This window comes from Mirounga leonina, unplaced genomic scaffold (assembly GCF_011800145.1).
Source record: "Mirounga leonina isolate KUSES-001 unplaced genomic scaffold, KU_Mleo_1.0 Mir_201, whole genome shotgun sequence".
NCBI classification, from domain to species: Eukaryota; Metazoa; Chordata; class Mammalia; order Carnivora; family Phocidae; genus Mirounga; species Mirounga leonina.
In genome coordinates, this window is record NW_023270504.1 from 5,941,183 (window position 1) to 5,959,771 (window position 18,589).

Sequence of the window (18,589 nt, forward strand, 5' to 3'; positions counted from 1 at the left end):
AGTGTGAACAGGGGATAAGGATGTGGAAGCAGTTTCCACACTGGGCAGGACCACAATGTGCCAATGCTAAGAAGGAAAAAAGAATTCAAAGTCTTCAGGCTTTGAGGGATTGGGTTTAGTTAACTTTGAGAGCTTGCATGCAATCAAAGTAGCTATCAGAGCCTACAAAAGGCTTTTTTTTTTTAATTGGAGCATAAATAAAGGTCTCAGTGTTGGAGGAGGTGAGGCAGAGGCGATGGTGGCAGCCAAGCAGGGTGGGACTGGGGTCAGAGACAGGCAACCAGATTCTTGATAATCTCTCTCCCTTTCTGCTTGGAAAGGGCATAGGTCAAAGTCCACCAATGATGGTGGCATCCTGTGTGGTCACAGCAAAGTTCAGTAATGAGGGCAGCAGGGCACTGTGATGTGAGCCTCACTAAGCTGTTTGTTTCATCTGGTGTGCTTCTGTAACAATTTGCTGATGAAAGCTGCTGAAGAAAAATCCTATTCCTTTATTCTTCGCTCCTGCTTACCCCCAGGAATTGTCTCAGAATCCCATGGAGTCAACAGATGATCAGAACTCCCTAAGCCCTCAGAGATTCCCCATGCCTCCATCCCCACCTAATGCCAGGGACGAAGAAACAAAGCTTAAAGAGGTTAAGTGACTAACCATCAGCTAGTGAAAGAGCCGGGACTGGACTTTTCTGTCCCCTAAAGAGGAGGTCTTTTGCATTTTCCACTGTCCCATCCAGACCTCACTGGATTCTGGTGGTCATCTGCTGCAGAATTCTTGAAAGAACAGAATAGTTTTAGTCTCTAAATTACCCTCAAAGATGGTTGGCAGCAATTCCAGGGTCAAAGACACAGTTCCTTTATGGGCATGTGGCTAGGTCCTTTCTCATTGACCCGATTACTTGTGTTATATCTAAAGACAATTAAGCAAACTTTCTTTGTCCGGAAGACTGAAGAGCAAAGCAGTATTGAGGGGAAGGGTGGTTTATGAGAAACTTCCATTTAGAAAAATTTTCTTAACCTCCCTAAGTATTTCCCACACTTAACTAAAGTAATTAATGGATCTTTCAAAAAAAAAAATCTGGCTTTGCCATAGTTAAAAATGACTTTCCTCTAGTTTACCTCATTTCATCTTCTTCCTAACCTAGCACTATTTCTCCTTTTTCTGAATAAGTCTCATTTTTCTTTCCATTTTCCTTTACAGACCATGGTTTCTAGAATTCCCATCATTTTAAGTAGTTTCCATTGTAACCTCTCCAGTATATCCACATCCTTCTTAAATTGTATTACTCCTAACCAGACATAAAATTCCATTTGAAGAGTTCCCAGGAAGGAAGTGAGACAGTAAGAATATAATAATTATTCATGTGCATTATATAACATACAAATACAAGTAAAATACATTTGGCAGTTTCCCGCTTCTGAGGTGGGGGCATATCAGGACTTTGGCTGAACTCCGTATGAACAGCTTCTGTCAGTTTTCCCCTCACAGCTCAAATGCTATTAATTCATTTTTTCAATCCACTCTTTAATATCTTAATTCCAGAAATAATTTAAAAGATTTCCATAATGGACATAACCTTTGAAAAAAATAAATAAAAATTCAATAGATGAAAGGTTGAGATAATTATTTTTAAATCTTAGATAGTAATACAATTAAGCATAAATTTAGCTCAGAATTTCCTGGAAGCAAGGCAAAAAGAGAAAATGTTCTACTTTAAGTCATTTTAAAGATTACTTTGCTTCAGAGGAGCAAACAAGATAAAAGCTTCTCTGCTCATAGCTCTTTGCTGGCGTTTCTCAGCTAGTGATTCAGCACTTAAATAATTTCTACTCCTCAAAGGCTGTGGGCTTCTTGAACATAGGTTTTATTTCTTATAATACAGTTTGTACTTGAGTAATGCTTGTTGAATGAACGAATATTACTTTTTCCGATTTCCCAGGAACCTTTTATCAGGGTCTCAAGTTCTCCTAAAATATCAACTAACTACATTAATGTTTTACTGTCTAGACTTCTTTTTTTTTTTTTAAAGATTTATTTGTTTATTTGTCAGAGGGATAGAGAGAGAGAGAACACAAGCAGGGGCAGTAGCAGTGGCAGGCAGAGGGAGAAGCAAGCTCCCTGCTGAGCGAGGAGCCTGATGTGGGACTCAATACCAGGACCGTGGGATCATGACCTGAGTCGAAGGCAGACGCTTAACCAACTGAGCCACCCAGGCATCCCTGCTGTCTAGACTTCTTACAGTTGAGTGTCGGACACCTTTTGGTTAGTCAAGTGGGCTTTGAATATATTTATGTATTTTTAAATTTCATTTCGTAAAGGGGTTTCTAAGGGCACTTGCTTTGAGTGGTTTATCCAAAGATTATGCATAACCCTACCCTGACCTAATCCATGTCTTCCATAGCAGGTAAGGATCAGGATGACATGGAGCAAGGCCACTGGTGAGCTCTAACTCTGACGTGATGGCAATGGTCTTGCATATTAATCAGTCATTTTAAAAAATCTTGATGCTTAATTGCTTTGTTTTTTAAGCCAAATAATATACCCTTTCTCAAAAAATTTGATATCAAGGGAGCTTCTTTAGACACCTGTAATAGTCCTAACATGAGGAAGCACTTAAACATCAGCATGCCCAATTTACATAATCTCTTAGAATCTCATTTTATTTTCATTAATACTTGATCCTAAGCCCACTAATCAATCTAGTTTTTTCATCCTCTTATCCATATAGCAATAATAAATAAAATGTTTTAAAAGAGACAACTAAAAAGACACAGCATGCTCAAAGGCAAAATAAACTTTTTAGGAAACTAAAAACAGAATTGAGAGGCAAAGCAATAAGCATGATGAAAGTCACAACCTTGCTGCTCTCCCTGCCCAACAGTAGGCATGGGTAAGCAAGTCTTGGTTTCTCAAGGAAAACTGATACTAAAAGTCCTCCCTGCAAGATGGAGGACCAGATCCGGACTTACTGCTTGAAATCAGTGCCTGGAGAGACGCTCCCCTATATGTCAAGATATGTTTTAAAAATAACTGTCAACCCGTTGCTTGGGTTGTGGCTTTGGAATGGGTTGTAGGTCTAGGAGACAGAAATACTAAGACAGTTTTGTGACCAGGAACTAAGCCAGACTGCTCACCAGCCTGATGACTGTATCTAGAATAGTCTAACGTCATTGCTGGACAGGAGCCTCCAAATACCATTAGAGGACCTGGTTCTAAGCAGGGAGCCCAGAGGAACTGGCCCACATCCATACAAAATGAGAAAACTGCTAAGGTGTGAGGAGAGACAGGAAATTTAACAAAGAGGAAAACAAGAAGGAAAAAATGACAAAAGAACAAAAACAGACTTTCTCATTGAAAATGATTCTGCCAATCGCAAATCCATAATGGAACACTAATAAAATTGGTGAGAGGGTGGAGGGAGGCAGTGAAGAGATAATGACTGAGAATTAGTCTTCACTGAAGAGACACAGGAGTCTTTACGCTGAAAAAGCTTCCAAGTACTCACAGGAAACATTTAAAACAAACGCGGACAAACACACACTTTTGTGAAACTAAAGAATGCAGAGAACAAAGACAAAACTGTAAAAGCTACAGAGAGAGGAGACATTGACACAAGAAGAAAAACTGAGGGCACTTTCTTAAAAGAAAAAAAAGAGAGAGAGAGAGACAAAATAAATAAGTGCTGAAATTAAGAAATAAGATAGAAAGGGATGCCTGAGTGACTCAGTCGGTTGAGCGTCTGACTCTTGGTTTTGACTCAGGTCATGATCTCAGGGTCCTGGGATCCAGGCCTATGTCCCTCTGTCTGCGCTCTGTGCTCAGCAGGGAGTCTGCTTGTGGGTTCTCTCTCTCCCTCTGCCCCTCCCCCTGCTTGTGCCCGCTCTCACTCTCAAATAAATAAATAAATAAATCTTAAAAAAAAAAAAAAGGAAATAAGAAAGAAACACAACACACCTAAAAGAACTAGATGGAAGGAAACAATAAAGATAAGGGCAGACATCAGATGAATTAGGAAAAAAAAGACACAGCAGATAAGATCAATAAAAAATCAACAGGTAGTTATTAGCAAACTGCTATATGATGCAAAACTTAATAAGACTGATAAAAAAGAAGAGTCATGAATCAACAATACTAGGACCATAAAGCAATAATAACTAAATATAAGTTGAGATTTTAAAAATAATACATTATCAATAGCTCTGTCAATATATTTGCAGACCAGTTTATATGAATACCACTAAATTAAATCAATTATTAAATAAGCTGAATTGATGATCAAAAGTTTCCTCCCATAAGAGATAATAGGCTCAGAAAGTTTTACAGGTGAATTTTCCCAAGCAATCATGAGATAAATCATTTCTATCTTATACAAACTGTTCCAGGTACAGAAAGAGGAGAAACACGTAGCATTTGATATGATTAATATAATATTGGCACCAAAACTAGAAAGGGAAAGTACAAGGAAACAAAATTATAGACCTTTTTTACTTGCAATACACCTGCAAAAACCCCAAAGAAAATATCACTAAGTAGAATTCCTCAGTGAATATAAAAACATGAAATCATATTCAAATAGAATTACTCTCAGAAATCTAAGGATGGTTCAACATCAACAAATCTAATAATGTAATAAATCATAATTATAAATTAAAAGAGAAAAATTTGATTCGCTCGATAAATGCAAACATTTGAAAGTTCAACATACATGTGTGATATAAGCACTTCGCCTACTTAGTGTGGAAAGAAATTCTCTTCATCTGATGACTGTATCCATTAAAGACCTGCAATAAGGGGGCGCTTGGGTGGCTCAGTCATTAAGCATCTGCCTTTGGCTCAGGTCATGGTCCCAGGGTCCTGGGATCGAGCCCCGCATTGGGCTCCCTGTTCAGCGGGAAGCCTGCTTCTCCCTCTCCCACTCCCCCTGCTTGTGTTCCCTCTCTCGCTCTATCTCTGCCAAATGAATAAATAAAATCTTAAAAAAAAAAAAAAACACCTGCAATAAGAATCGTATTTAATGATGAAATTTTAGAAACATTTCCTACAAAGTTAGGAACAAAGTAGGATGCTCAGCTTTGCCACGTGTATGCAACATTCTACTGCACTTTCTATCTAATGCAGGAAGACAAGAAGAGGCATAAAATGAATAGAAATTAGAAAAGAAAGGTCAAAGTGTCTTTATTTGTAGTTAATATGATTGTCTATATGGAGTATACAAAAGAATCTGCCAATAAATTTTTAAGAACTAAGACACTTCCACACTGCTACTCAGTAAAAGATCAACATAAAAAATCATTATTCAAAAATGCAATGGGAAAACGAAATCCATTCACAAGTGCGACAAAAACTTAAGGTATCTAAAAATAAGTAACGAGACATATGAAATCTTTATAGGGAAAATCACGAAACATTACTGAAGACCATGAAAAGAAGTGAAGAGATGGACAGATGTAATAGTTTCACGAGTGGGACAAGTCATGATTGTGAAGATGTAATTTTGGCAATTTCAATAAAGAACAAAGTAAAAGGATTTGCCTTATCTAAAATCAACACTTTGTGTAAAATAATAGTGTGATAACCTGCCATCAGCCCAGGTATAGACAAATAGACAACTAGATCAGAATTAAAATCCTAAAGGAGACTCACACATTAAAAAATGATTTTGGATAAAAGCAAAAAAATAGAGCTCCAACTACGCAAATCCCAGAGTCTCCATAACATGATTAAAATGCCAAAATTCACAGTTTTACATACAGGAAAAATATATCTTCTTTATTCTTTTTGGAACCTCAGAGGAATAATGGCATCAATCCTCCCCAAGCTTGCCTCCCCCGAATTATTATGACCCTGTTAAGAACATCTCCTGCTTGAAACTGTCTCTTCTCCTTTGACTTCCATGACACTGTACTTCCTGGCTCCTAGTTCTTGATTTGTTTTACTGGATATTTTTAATCATCTACCTCCTAAAACAGGTGTCCTCAGGATTCTAGCTTCAGGAACGTTCTTTCCTTCGACTAAATTCTTTACTGTTAGAGCTTCAGCACCTAGTGTTAATGACTATCAGGATCCTTTGCTTTCCATAAAATTGAAGAACTAATCACGTTATTAGCAGACGGTTACTAAAAAGCATTTCTATGATATATCACCATGTGATATTTGGCATCAAACTCAGAAGTTCAAAAGGAGTGATGTTGCTATAACAAAAGCCCTTCATTTGCTTTTTTTATGAGAACAAGTTTTCTTAGCACTTATGGTTATCACAATAAAAAAATAGGGATAGGAGTGATGCTGAACACTGCTCATTTTTACAATAAACAATAGCTGGACATATGAACCCACTGAAAAAACAAAAGCCCCACCCATCTTAAATAGAAATAACTTTCTGGGGCACCTGCGTGGCTCAGTCAGTTTAAGTGTCCAACTCCTGATTTCAGGTGGCTCAGGTCATGATCTCAGGGTCGTGCAATTGAGCCCCATATGGGCTCAGTGCTGAACATGGTGTCTGCTTGAGATTCTCTGTCTCCCTCTCTCTCCGCCCCTCCCCTACCTGTGCTCGCTCACGCTCTCTCTCGCTCTCTAATTAGTAAATAAATAAAATCTTTAAAAAAGAAATAACTTTCCAATGAAATTTTATTTTAATATTTAATAATTTTTCTAAAATTTATATAGTTTTATCAGTTTTGTAATAATAATTATACTCAATCCAAAAATAAATATTTTGAATTTACAATCTTATATCAAAGTAATTTAAAAAAAATAGATTTATATACTTTTTTAGTTGTGAGAAATAAGATGACATGAGCAATAAAATAGTTTCAAGTCTAAAAACATTGCATTAGAAAACAAATATTGTGAGTAAAGTGGAACAGAAATGTAAGTGGAAAATTCTATTGAAAATCAGCTTATTCATTTAAAAAAGAAAAGCTTTAGCAGATGAATGTTTATCAACCTACTACACTATTTAGATGCCATTTGATTAACTTAAAAGTCATCTGAAACATCAGTGTTATAAACTATAATAAATTACATTTTTTAAAGGTTTATTTATTTATTTTAGAGAGAGCGTGAGCACATGCATGAGCAGAGGGGAGGGGCGGAGGGAGAGAGAAACTTTAGCAGACTCTGTGATGAGTGTGGACCCCACACGGGGCTCGACCACAGGACCCTGAGATCAGGACTGAGCCGAAACCAAGAGTCAGTGCTTAACCGACTGTGCCGCCCAGGTGCCCTATAAATTACATCTTTGCAACTATTTAAACTTATTTTGAAATTTTTTGGGTGTCAACTTGAAAATATGTCAAAGAGGACATGGTTTTCCCAAATATTTTTAGGGTGTCTAAGAGAAAAATGGCTTGAAGAGTACTGCTTTACTTCACGGGCCCAATGACTGCTGGTGTGCCTAGTCTTCAGTGTATCCTTACTAATTTTAAATCTATATTAGAAAAGCTTTTTACATTAAAATTTTTAATTCTTTTCAATATAGATTTAAACTGTTCTCTTCAAACCAAGAGAAATATCCACATCACACATTTCCTACAATGAATTCTAGCTTTCCATGCTTTATTCTCTTTTATGCAAATATTCATATTTAAAATTGTAAGACTGTAAATTCACAGAAAATAGGTATCTCCATCAAAGCACATACACCCTTTCAAGCTCTGTCTATATGATGATTCATAGCAAGCATATGCTTGTTCGTCAATATGCTCTGCTAGCTTCTGGTTTCTGCAGCCTCAACTAGTTCTGCAGGCACCAGTGTCCTGTTGTTCCGCCATGAAAAGCCTTTTCCTGCGCTCTCAGGCAGACTGGATCACTTCCTCTGAGGTGCTTCCAAAGTACATGGAACCCCCATCCATTGTGCTCAGGTCCAGAGCAGTGAACATATATATAGCTGGTCAAAATCACTTCAGCTGTGAGTTCAAAGCCAACTGGAACCGTAAACTGGAGGTAAGAGCCCGAGAGGCAAAGACCACAATCCTGGACATGACACAACAAAGAGTGGCCACTGACGTAGGCTCAGGAGATCCTGGAATTGTCACATCGGACAACTTTTCCCATTGTGCTCATATCTAGACAGGAGTTGGAGCTCTCGGAGAGAAGGGGAATAAAGTAAAAGGAATAGGAGCAGAACAAAGTAAAGGGTCAGTCATTTTTCTATGCAAGGCAATCGTACAGATGCTGGAGGAGCCATTAGCCTACTTCATCTTGTAAAGTTGTGTTTATTTACTCAGAGCTGGCAGCTTTGAACCCTTGCCGAAGTCTGGTTTAGAAACGCAAACCCATAGAGAAACTTTCCATCTTGTTACACATCCCATCATAAGACTGACATTTTCTGTTCTGTTTGTTATGGGCTGGTGGGTGACTTTAATTTGGTTTTCCCTCCAGTCCCCAAGTCCCAATCTTTGCCAAATCAAGAAGCAGGCAGGGAGGGGAAAAGAGGGAAAAATACATATGCATTTGCATTCACCAAGTGATCTCAGAAGTAACTTAATACTGGTTCAGGTTGTCCATGTCTTACAAATCAGTTTCATTCTGTGGATTGTTTACATACCACTTCTAGTATGTCTCTAATAAATTAAAATCTTGCTGAAATGGTAAAATACGCTGAAGATATAGTGAATGGTCTACAAGCTACACAGAGGGGCCATTATTCTAAGAGGAAATAGGAAAAGCAATCATAAAATTTTGAAAAATCATGCAATAACTTTGTACTTATTGCCCATTTGTATTCATTACAATGACCTACTTCATAGACATATAAATAGAATGGGAAAGTAACAGATCTACAGTGTACTCTAGACATGGTTTTCAACTTCAGTCAATGAAATTCAATTAGTCTTTAATAAAGAAAACTCCCCAAACGCCAAGCATTTGTCTGCATATTTCTCCATGCAGTCCTGAAGTTACTCACTTAACTTCCTTTCAGTTCTTTCCCTTTCTCTTCTCAGAAAGTCTCTTTTGTGGAGACACGGGAAGGCACATTTGCTCGGGTTTGCCGGGCGGTGTGGGCACATCAGTGGCATCGTTCTCCATGGGCATTGAGCTCTCTCTACCACATCTTCCATAAGCAATTAGTTGCACTCCAGCAGGACAAGATCATGCTGAAAGTTCTCGAAAGGGAAGGACCACACAGATAAGACCGTGATTGCCAGGGACTCGGAACAGGTTTTACAACAGGCAGGCCGATCAAAGGGGCTTAACCAAGATGGTTTTTAATCATGTTTGGGCACTGGAGAGTTCTCAGGTTCAAAGTAATGGTTCTGTGTTTTGTTTAGTTTTGGCAAACCTCTCTTTTCTTCAATAACCTCGGAAAAACAAAGCCAACAGAGTGAGGCCATGCTCGATTTTGTTTCCCCGTTCAAGCAAAATATACCACCTTGAGGAGGTCTTTTTCTTATAATCAGTTCTGTATATTTTTAAGACTATTTTGAATAGGACGTGCTCATTTGAACATTTACCCTTTTGAAACTAAACCACTTTTAAACTGTGCTGGGAACCATACAAATTAACTGTTGTGGAAAAAAAAATGTTCTAGTTGTGTCTTTTATTGTTTTGCAAAGCTCAATGTCAAAAGATTCAGCATCACCGTTTTTTGGTTTTGTTTTTGTTTTTTTTAATCCCCAATACAAAAGAAGTAGCTATAATGGGAAGCAATAATGTGGCCCAGAACAAGATGAGAAATTGACCACCTTTGTAATCCAGGGGCCAAATGAAGGAAGATCTTAGGCTAACTCAGGCTCACTGAATACACAACTGCTTTCTTACCTTCTCCTTCTTGCTTCTTTTTCTCTCTCTTCTTCTTTTCCTCATTCTCCATTTCCTCCTCCCATTCCTCCCTCTCCTTTCTCCCCCTGTTTGCCAGTCAGCAAACCTGTGCAAACTTAAGAAACTCTGCCTAATTCCCTGGTAGAGTGGGCAGAGGGTGACTTCGTGGAGGAAAGAGCTTCCTTTTGTTTACTTACAAAAGTACTGATCTTTGAGAACAATATCCCATTGTGCACTTCTAAAGATTTTGTCAAATCTTTAAAAAGGAAGGAGGAACAAATCTCTAATTTTCAAATACCTCTTTTTATTTTTTTTGTAGAAAAATAAAAAATGAATATGCAGAAATAGTAAAAATATGTTAGGCAGCTGGAGTTGCAAGAACATTATGTAGCACATCACTTAATCACAGAAACCACAATGCAGGGGAAAAAACCCTAACCCAAATGTGCTGTTTAATAATCACCGAGGGTCAGAAGGAACCCACAAGCATCCCAGAATCTGTGTCCTTAGCTTACCTCCAATTTGGAAGGGGGTGGGGAGATAATGGAGAAGGAAGCCCATTATGTGTTCCTAATTGCTGTTTACAGGTCCCTGCACAGCTTTTAGTCATGAAGCCAATTAAGAAAGGAGCTGGAGTCTGGACCCCTTTCCTAGTTTGGTAGATCTGTAGTAGGTCCCTGAATGGTTGGTTTTTGTTTAGTTTTGTTTTGCTTCACTTTACCCAGAACTCTGAGAGTTAGTCTTGGAAAGAGGTAAATACTGAGGGAACATTTGAATGAGGGGGGAAAAAGAGGAAAGTTTCAAAATATGTGTTTGTAGAACTCATCTTGGAGATTCTGTGGTGGACCGGGAATGGGGCAGGGTGAGCATGAGGCTTGCCGGAGGTGAATGAGCTGCAAGGCAGCGGGTGCCTAAAGCCAGAATATTAATTTCATCCAGCCCCAGAGAAACCTTTTAAAAAGAATCAGGGGGAAGCATCCCCAAACAGGAAGACTTAGAGGACATTTGAAAATCAGAGATGGGGGAGCAGTCCAATCTGGCAGATGGAAACCCAGGAGCAGAAGTTGGCAGGGCGTGGATGGGCGTAGGGATGAGAAGTCTGGGGGGCAAAGAGATGCTCACAGGGAGATGTTTATTGCCTTCTTGCCATTGTAAATGTTCAATGCTCTCAAGCCAAATTTCAGAATTTCTAGGGTTTATCATGTAAAAGTAGACTTGCGGCAAACATGATGACATTCTCGTATATTCATTCACCAAAATGTCTGCCTCCTTTGAGATCATTTTAACTGGGATAGGTCAGTAGTGGGCCCTGTTCTGCTCCTATAAGGATCCTGCAGAGTAACTCTGATGACCTCATTCAAACTAATAAGCATCATATTCTTCCTCTCTCTCTTTTTTTTTTAAAGATTTTATTTATTTATTTGAGAGAGAGAGAATGAGAGAGAGCACATGAGAGGGGGGAGGGTCAGAGGGAGAAGCAGACTCCCTGCTGAGCAGGGAGCCCGATGTGGGACTCAATCCAGGGACTCCAGGATCATGACCTGAGCCGAAGGCAGTCACTTAACCAACTAAGCCACCCAGGCGCCCATATTCTTCCTCTCTTAAATCCACATCACTCACCTCTTAAACATCACGGAAAGAGAATGCGACATTTTAGAAGGTGTTGTGCTGACCCACAAACCGGGGCTCCATCTAACTGAAAAGGAAAGCTTGTCATTAGGAAAGCTATAGTCATTAAATGAAAATGTTCTCTCTCCAGTGTCCTCTGTAAGTTACTTAACCCAGACAGGCTGGCATCGTGAAATAATTTAAATGCATTCAGTATTAGTAAAATACAGATTGCATTGTAGGGATTCTTCCCCTCTTTAAGTTTTTGTCCATGAATTGCTTGAGGGCAAAGGCATCGTCTTACTCTTCTTGGAGGAAGATAATTGTACTGCCTGCGGAAAAGACAGTATCTACGACAGTGCTTTAGAACATAATAGGTTCTCATTAATTGCTTACTGGACGGATGGAAATTACTTGGCTCCTGGAACTGAGTTTCAGGATACAAAATTCTATCAGTGGAAAACTTCAGAGTAGAAATGTTTTATTAGGCCTGAGTAATTGTTTTTCTTTCTTTGAGGAGTACTATCAGGTACCCCAATCCCTGCCTCTGAATTTCCAGAATTCTTTGGTACAAAGCTGTTATCATTATTTGGGTACTCGATCAACGCCTCATAATAGCAATTAAAGATTCGTGGTTCTCTCTCCCTCTCTCTCTTTCTTTTTTTTACCTGCCTTTGGTTTTTCTCCACATCCTAGTGACTTGACACAACGGCCTGAGAGAAAGAACCTATTCCAAACCTGGCCAGGGAGTGGGAATGCTGGCTTGCTGCATCTCAAGTCAGGTCTCAGAACTGAGTAGGGACAAAAGCCTCACTCCATGATGGAGGGCACATCTTCCACATCTAAAAATATGAATACTGCACGAATTGGCATGTCATCCTTACACAGAGGTCATGCTAATCTTCTCTGTATCATTTCAACTTTAGTATATGTGCTGCCGAAGTGAGCATCATAGTTCTCTTTTATATATGTGTTTAATCAGACAGGTCCTCAGGCTTTTCTCCTGACAGCCTTTGGAACAAGCCAAATCAAAAGCAAGTGTGTAATACTGTAACAGAAGTTTCTATATCATACTAAATCTTTATGTACCTTTATATTGCAATTATTTCTCTTTGCTATATTTTTGTGATAGATTTCAATTTTATATAGTCAAATACATTGCTCTTCATTGTGTGGTTTATGTCTTTGGTGCTCTGTTTAGGAAGGTTTAAATGCCATAAATTTATATACATATTAAATGATGGTTATTTTATTGTTTTTATTATTTCACATTTTACATTCAATTTATTTGGAACTGAATTTGATGGGAAAATACAATTTTATATCTGTTTTCCCCAAACAGCCAATTGTCCTGAAACTATGTATTAAAGAATTCAATCTTTATCATTTACTAACCTCTTATCTGTATTTGAGTCTACTTCTGACCTACTTTATATTTCACTATAATAAGATTCTTAAGAGTGGGAACATTGTCTTATAATTTCTTTGTACTTCTAGAAACTGCAGCAGTGCTTAGTTCTCAATAATTATTGAATCAATGGATCAATTCTCCAATTCACTTAATTGATCCATCAGACTTGCTAATTTTACTGTATAAATATTTCTGGAATCATTCCTCATCCTTTTTTTACCCACACTGCCTGCCCTACTTCAGGCCCTAATAATTACAGAGTTTTTCCAATGCATCTTACACACAAACAGAATAAAGTTCTAAAATGCAAATCTGATCAAATAACCTCCCTGATTAAAATCTGTGAATTTCATTTCATGTTCCATACCTTTGAGGGTCACCAAGGCCCTGAGCTCAACCAAGTGAAACTACTTTTAGTTTTCCAAACATGCCTGGTTGGTTTTTATTTTGTTTTGTTTTAAATCTTTGCCTTTGTAAAAGTTGTACAGCTTGGTAAGTGCTGTGATAGAGGTTTTGACAAAGTGGATTAGGATAAGGAGAGGGGATTCTTGAGAATAGAAAGGTAAGTGAGTTTTGACCAGGATGAACAAAGGTACAGAGGTGTGGAAGAGCGTCCACGCTGTCCCAGGACCAAAGTCGTTGAGAATGACTGGGGGGTGGCTGAAGGTGAAGACACAATGGGGGCCAGATCATGAATGCTCTTGCATGTCATAACCATGGACTTTGAGTTTTTCCTACAGGAATGTGGAGTCAAATTTAAATGGGGAAGTAGCTTGATTACAATTTATTTTTTTAGGGGGGAGGTAAAGTTGATAGCAGCCTGAAAGATGGATTGACAGAGAATGAGTCTAAAAGTCAGAAACCAGGTTAATAATAGATTCTTCAATAATACAGGTGACATAGGATAAGGCCAATAGTTTTGAGAATCAGAAGAAGGGGTGCATATGATGTTAATGTAGAAAATTCTGTAAGATTTTGTGACTGCTTAGGCAGGAGGGTGAATAAAAGAAATAACTAGTGAGTGACCCCCTCACACCCCAAATCTTGCACCTACTGCCATTTCTGTCTTGGACTAATTGGGTAGATGGTGATGTTCTTTACCAAGATGGGAAATTCAGGAAGAAGACTTGTTTAGAGGATTGTGGGCAGTGGGGAAGAAAGGAGAGACAATATACTTAATATTGGACACATGGAGAGTTTCCAGAAGGAGGAAGCTGTTAAGAGTGTCAAATGCTGCAGACAGGACAAGTCAGATGCAGACAGAAAGTGCCCATTTGGACTGAGCAGTGAGAAGGTTTGAGTGTTCCTCCTAGAAGCTGAGAAGTAAGAAAGCAGAGACTGTCAGTACAAACTTCTCTGGAAATGAGCTTAGCTGCAAAGGGAAATAAACATGTCGATCCATGGCTATAGGAGGCACCTGCCCTACACCTTTTATTTTACCATGGGATTCATGGGAGCTAATATTGTCTCCACGCTGGAGTGTAACCTCTTTGAGGCCAGAGACTGTGTCGTGGTTTCCTGGATGACCACTTGGTTCTCAAAGCCGTAACATCTTACGAGTTTCTAATCCTCTGCAGTGTCTATAATTATCTTGGTACTTGGGCAGGAGCATTCAATTACATGGTTGCTGAACTGAATACTGTGGATGGGTGACTCACAGCCCTGAACTGGATTATTCAAAATGTCAGTGCCTCAATTTCCTCCTCATCAACAGCAATTACTATTGGAGTTCTTTTAATAATAAATTGAACATGGAAACATTGTCCTTGCTGTCAAGAAGTGTTCACATTCATCTACTTAATGAGAAGGCCAGTCTTCCTTCCTTCCTAGAAATATGATGAGAAGTAGTGGATATATGAAGGCGAACGCACGCATAGTGCGCTAAGACATGGCTAAGCCATAAAATCTCTTTTCATACGTTATGCGCTCTGGGTAGGTACAACCACGAGTCAGCTAACCACACGAGATGCTTTTAGGTCTGGCAAGTGGGATGGAAAGCTCGCTGCATCAGTCTCCTCTGTGAGTGCCTGCACGCTTTCTGGTTTCAGGCTGGCAACGTCCTGTGGTGTGTCTGGCCTGGCCAAACCCAGGAAGTACTGAACTTATTAAAATTTAAAAACAAACCAAAGATGTTTGGAACCTCCCAAAACACTCACGTTGTGTCTGAGGGTGAGGGCTTGGATTCAGTTCTTATTCGACATGAGCACCATACATCAGGAAAACACAAACAGTGCAGGGCAATTTTATGAAAGGGCTACACCCTTGCATTCGGTCTTATGACAGTCTCAAAAAGCAGCTCCTGTCCAGGGCCTAGGGGAATTTGGTGAAGCATTCTGTCTTTTTTCGATTCCTTTTTGTTAGGCTGCCATAGGAATTTGTGCCTGGGAACACACTTTTAAGCAGTTGGACATGAATGTTCTGAAGCATTGCTGGAGGTACCTTGCCGTGGGCTCTACCAACCTGCCGAGACTGGCATGGTCCTGGCTCTGTATTTGGATGAATCTGGCCTATGGTGGGCCCTGGGGCAGCCCCCAATCTAATCTATTGCTTATGAAGAGCCAGACCACCCATGGATTATCCACAAGCATCTGTGAATGGGTAATCAGGAGTTGGCTAAATCAAGCTGATGACCAAGAATGAACCTGATGGTCAGAAATGAAGCTTCCGGAACAACACACAAGGGTGTGTTTGCCTACAAATTATGTTTAGGTCATCAAAAAGAATTATAGCATTATCTAGAGCTGGAAGTAACCAGAAAAACTTTTAGCTCCACCCCTCCATTTTTTTGCATGAAGGAAGTGAGGCACGGAGATTTTTATGAGTCATCCAAAGTCAACAGCAGTTAGTGATGCAGCCAGAACTAAGAACCCTGAGCTGACCTCTTCTCTCTTTTTCAGTGCTAAAACACACACACACACTCCACACAAGTTATTTTTAACATAATCTGTAGTTCCTTAGAGATTTACAGAAATCAGCTCTTTTATAAAAGGATATTTAGTGTATGGATGACCTCTTTAACTTAATTCTGACACAAAAACTTGTATATAGAGTTTGGAAGTTGTAAGAAGCAAAATAAATTATTTCACATAAGATAATAGAGGCATTCTAAGGAGGAAAAGGACCGAGACCCTTACCTTTTAAATTAAAAGGAATTCAATCATATTGGTTCACCTGAAGTAGCCCTGTTCAAGGTAAGCAGAAAAGGAGATGAAGACTAAGCCTGGGTGGCTTAGTTGGTTAAACACCCGACTCTTGATTTCAGCTCCAGTCACGATCTCAGGGTTGTGAGATCAAGCCCTGTGTCTGGCTCTGTGCTCAGCTGAGTCTATTAGAGATTCTCTCACTCTCTTCCTCTGCCCCTCCCTCCTGTGCTCTCTGTCTCTCTAATAAATATAAATAAATCTCTTAAAAAAAGGAGATGAAGTTATTGATATAGAGTTTACCTGAGACAAAATTTACCATGATGGTGTACCAGTAGATAAGCCTGGCACCCAAGGACTGGGAAGAAAACAGCTGTCCATACCAACATACCTGACCAAGACATTCTAGAATCAACTTGTGTTGGGGATGTGGCTGTCCTGATGTCTTCATGGAACCTAGGACAATTTTGATTCAGAATGTTCTTAGCTTAGCATACCACAGAGAAAATAAGCCACCTTCTAAACACTGTAAGGAAGTGATACATTCTGAGCAAAGACGTATTTCAGCAGCAGTGACCTGAGCACAGGACTGCTATCAAGCCACATTTCTGAGGGCAGCCAAGGTTAGAGCCAAGGTTAGAGTTGTATTCACAACTGCAGCAAGTGGGTGCCAGGGGCATTCTGAGTTTGTAGCTGCAGGCCAAAGGCTGCTAGGCTTTTAGGAGGTGGCAACAACAAACTCTGGCTTTTGGTGTGCCTGTAATGATGCCACAGTTCTTTAGACTATGGGGTTTAATAGTGTCCTCTGGCCTCTGGCTTTAGTGTCAGCAATTACAGTAGGGCAGGATATAATGATTACCTAGTCGGGGCAGGGAATATGGATTCCTTCAACCTTTGCATCTTCTTTGCATCTCATCTGATTAGGGGTCAGCAGTCAAAGTTGGCTCTTTGGACATGAGTAAGCTTCCATACTTTCATCAGTTTTCTAAACTTGTTGTTCCTACAATACTGCAATTGATTTTATGGCTCTGAGTCTTTGCACCCTCTGTTTCCTCAGATTTGAATGTCCTCCTTCCAACCCCTTTTATATCCTACTACACTGCTTCCTAGTCTGACAAGATTGAGATCTAGCAATATTGCATTTACCTGTCCATTCATTCACTCAACAAATGTATTTCAAGTATCTATTATTCCCCAAAAAGAATGCAGAGGTGAATTAGGTCCTCTGCCCTTGAGCATCTTTCATTATAGGAAAGAGATAAAGACATGCAAATCAATATATTCAGTAAAGTCTTAGAGAAACTGAGATGAGGTCAGGTTCAAATGTAAGCCAAAAAGAGGGAACAATTAATGTGTCTGGGGGATTGGGAAGAGAAAAGATGAAAAAAATGAGGTATTGCATCTGAAAATGGATGAATTTATCAAACAGACTTTGGGGAATTTAAGAGGAGAAAATTCAGACAGAGAAGACATTAAGAGCAACAGGAGCGATATAAGGAATTAAGTATTATAAGTATTAAGTAACATAAGTCTTAAGGAGAGATATAAAATATTATCTTCAGGTCTTGGTGATTGGAAAATATGAGAAGTTATGTGGAGCTTAGGTCTGTGTCGTAGGCACTTGAATCGATGGTCACACCATTCACTTACTGAACTAGGTAACACAGCAAATTTAGTATGAGAAGGGATTGACACCTTTAGTTTGGGACATGTTGGGGTGAAATTAGCACATTAAACTGAAGATTCCAGCTATAGATACTGTCTAAAGCTCAGAAGAGAGATTTCTGCTAGAAATAAAATATTGAGAGTCATCAACATATAGGTAGCATTTTACACCATGGCAGTAGATGATACTGAGTAGGGAAGTTTATAGAATGAGAATAGAAAACAGTCTAGTCAGAGTCCTAGGACCACTGTTATCTAAAAAGCAGACAGAGAGGGTGCCTGGGTGGCTCAGTTGGTTAAGCGACTGCCTTTGGCTCAGGTCATGATCCTGGAGTCCTGGGATCGAGTCCCACATTGGGCTCCCTGCTCAGCGGGGGGTCTGCTTCTCCCTCTGCCCTCTTCCCTCTCATGCTCTCTGTCTCTCATTCTCTCTCTCTCAAATAAATAAATAAAATCTTTAAAAAAATAAAAATAAAAAAAATAAAATAAAAAGCAGACAGAGAAAGAGAGGGCATCAAAAGACACTTAAAATAAAAATAGAGAAATAGGAGAACCAAGTGGAAGAGTAGCTCATAAGCTACAGGAGGAAAACCACTTAGAAAATCAATATTACTAATATCACAAATGAAAGAAGAAACATTACCACTGATCTTACAGAAATATGGAATATGATAAACAATTATATGTCAAGAAATTGGATATCTTTGATAAAATGGATAAAGTTATAGAAAGACAAAATTATTAAAAAAGACTCAACAAGAAATAGAAATTTGAATAGGCCTATAACAAGTAGCCATATTGTGTTAGTAATCACAAATCTTCCCATAAAGAAAAGCCCAGGAACAGATTACATCACTGGTGAATGTTATCAAATGCTTATAGAAGAATAAATGTCAATTCTTCACAAACTCTTCCAAAAAGAAGAGACAGGGTAACACTTCCTAACTTATTCTATTGTTAGTATTATTCTGATGCCAAAAACAGATACCACATAAAAGAAAACTATAG

General features: G+C 39.0%; 1 non-coding gene across 1 annotated transcript; it reads right to left on the reverse strand.

Annotated features, from left to right (window-relative positions):
• Window positions 1-12,208: 12,208 nt before the first annotated feature.
• On the reverse strand, window positions 12,209-12,315 carry LOC118025847. Its single transcript, XR_004683408.1, has one exon. It is a non-coding gene; the product is annotated as a U6 spliceosomal RNA (small nuclear RNA).
• Window positions 12,316-18,589: the final 6,274 nt, after the last annotated feature.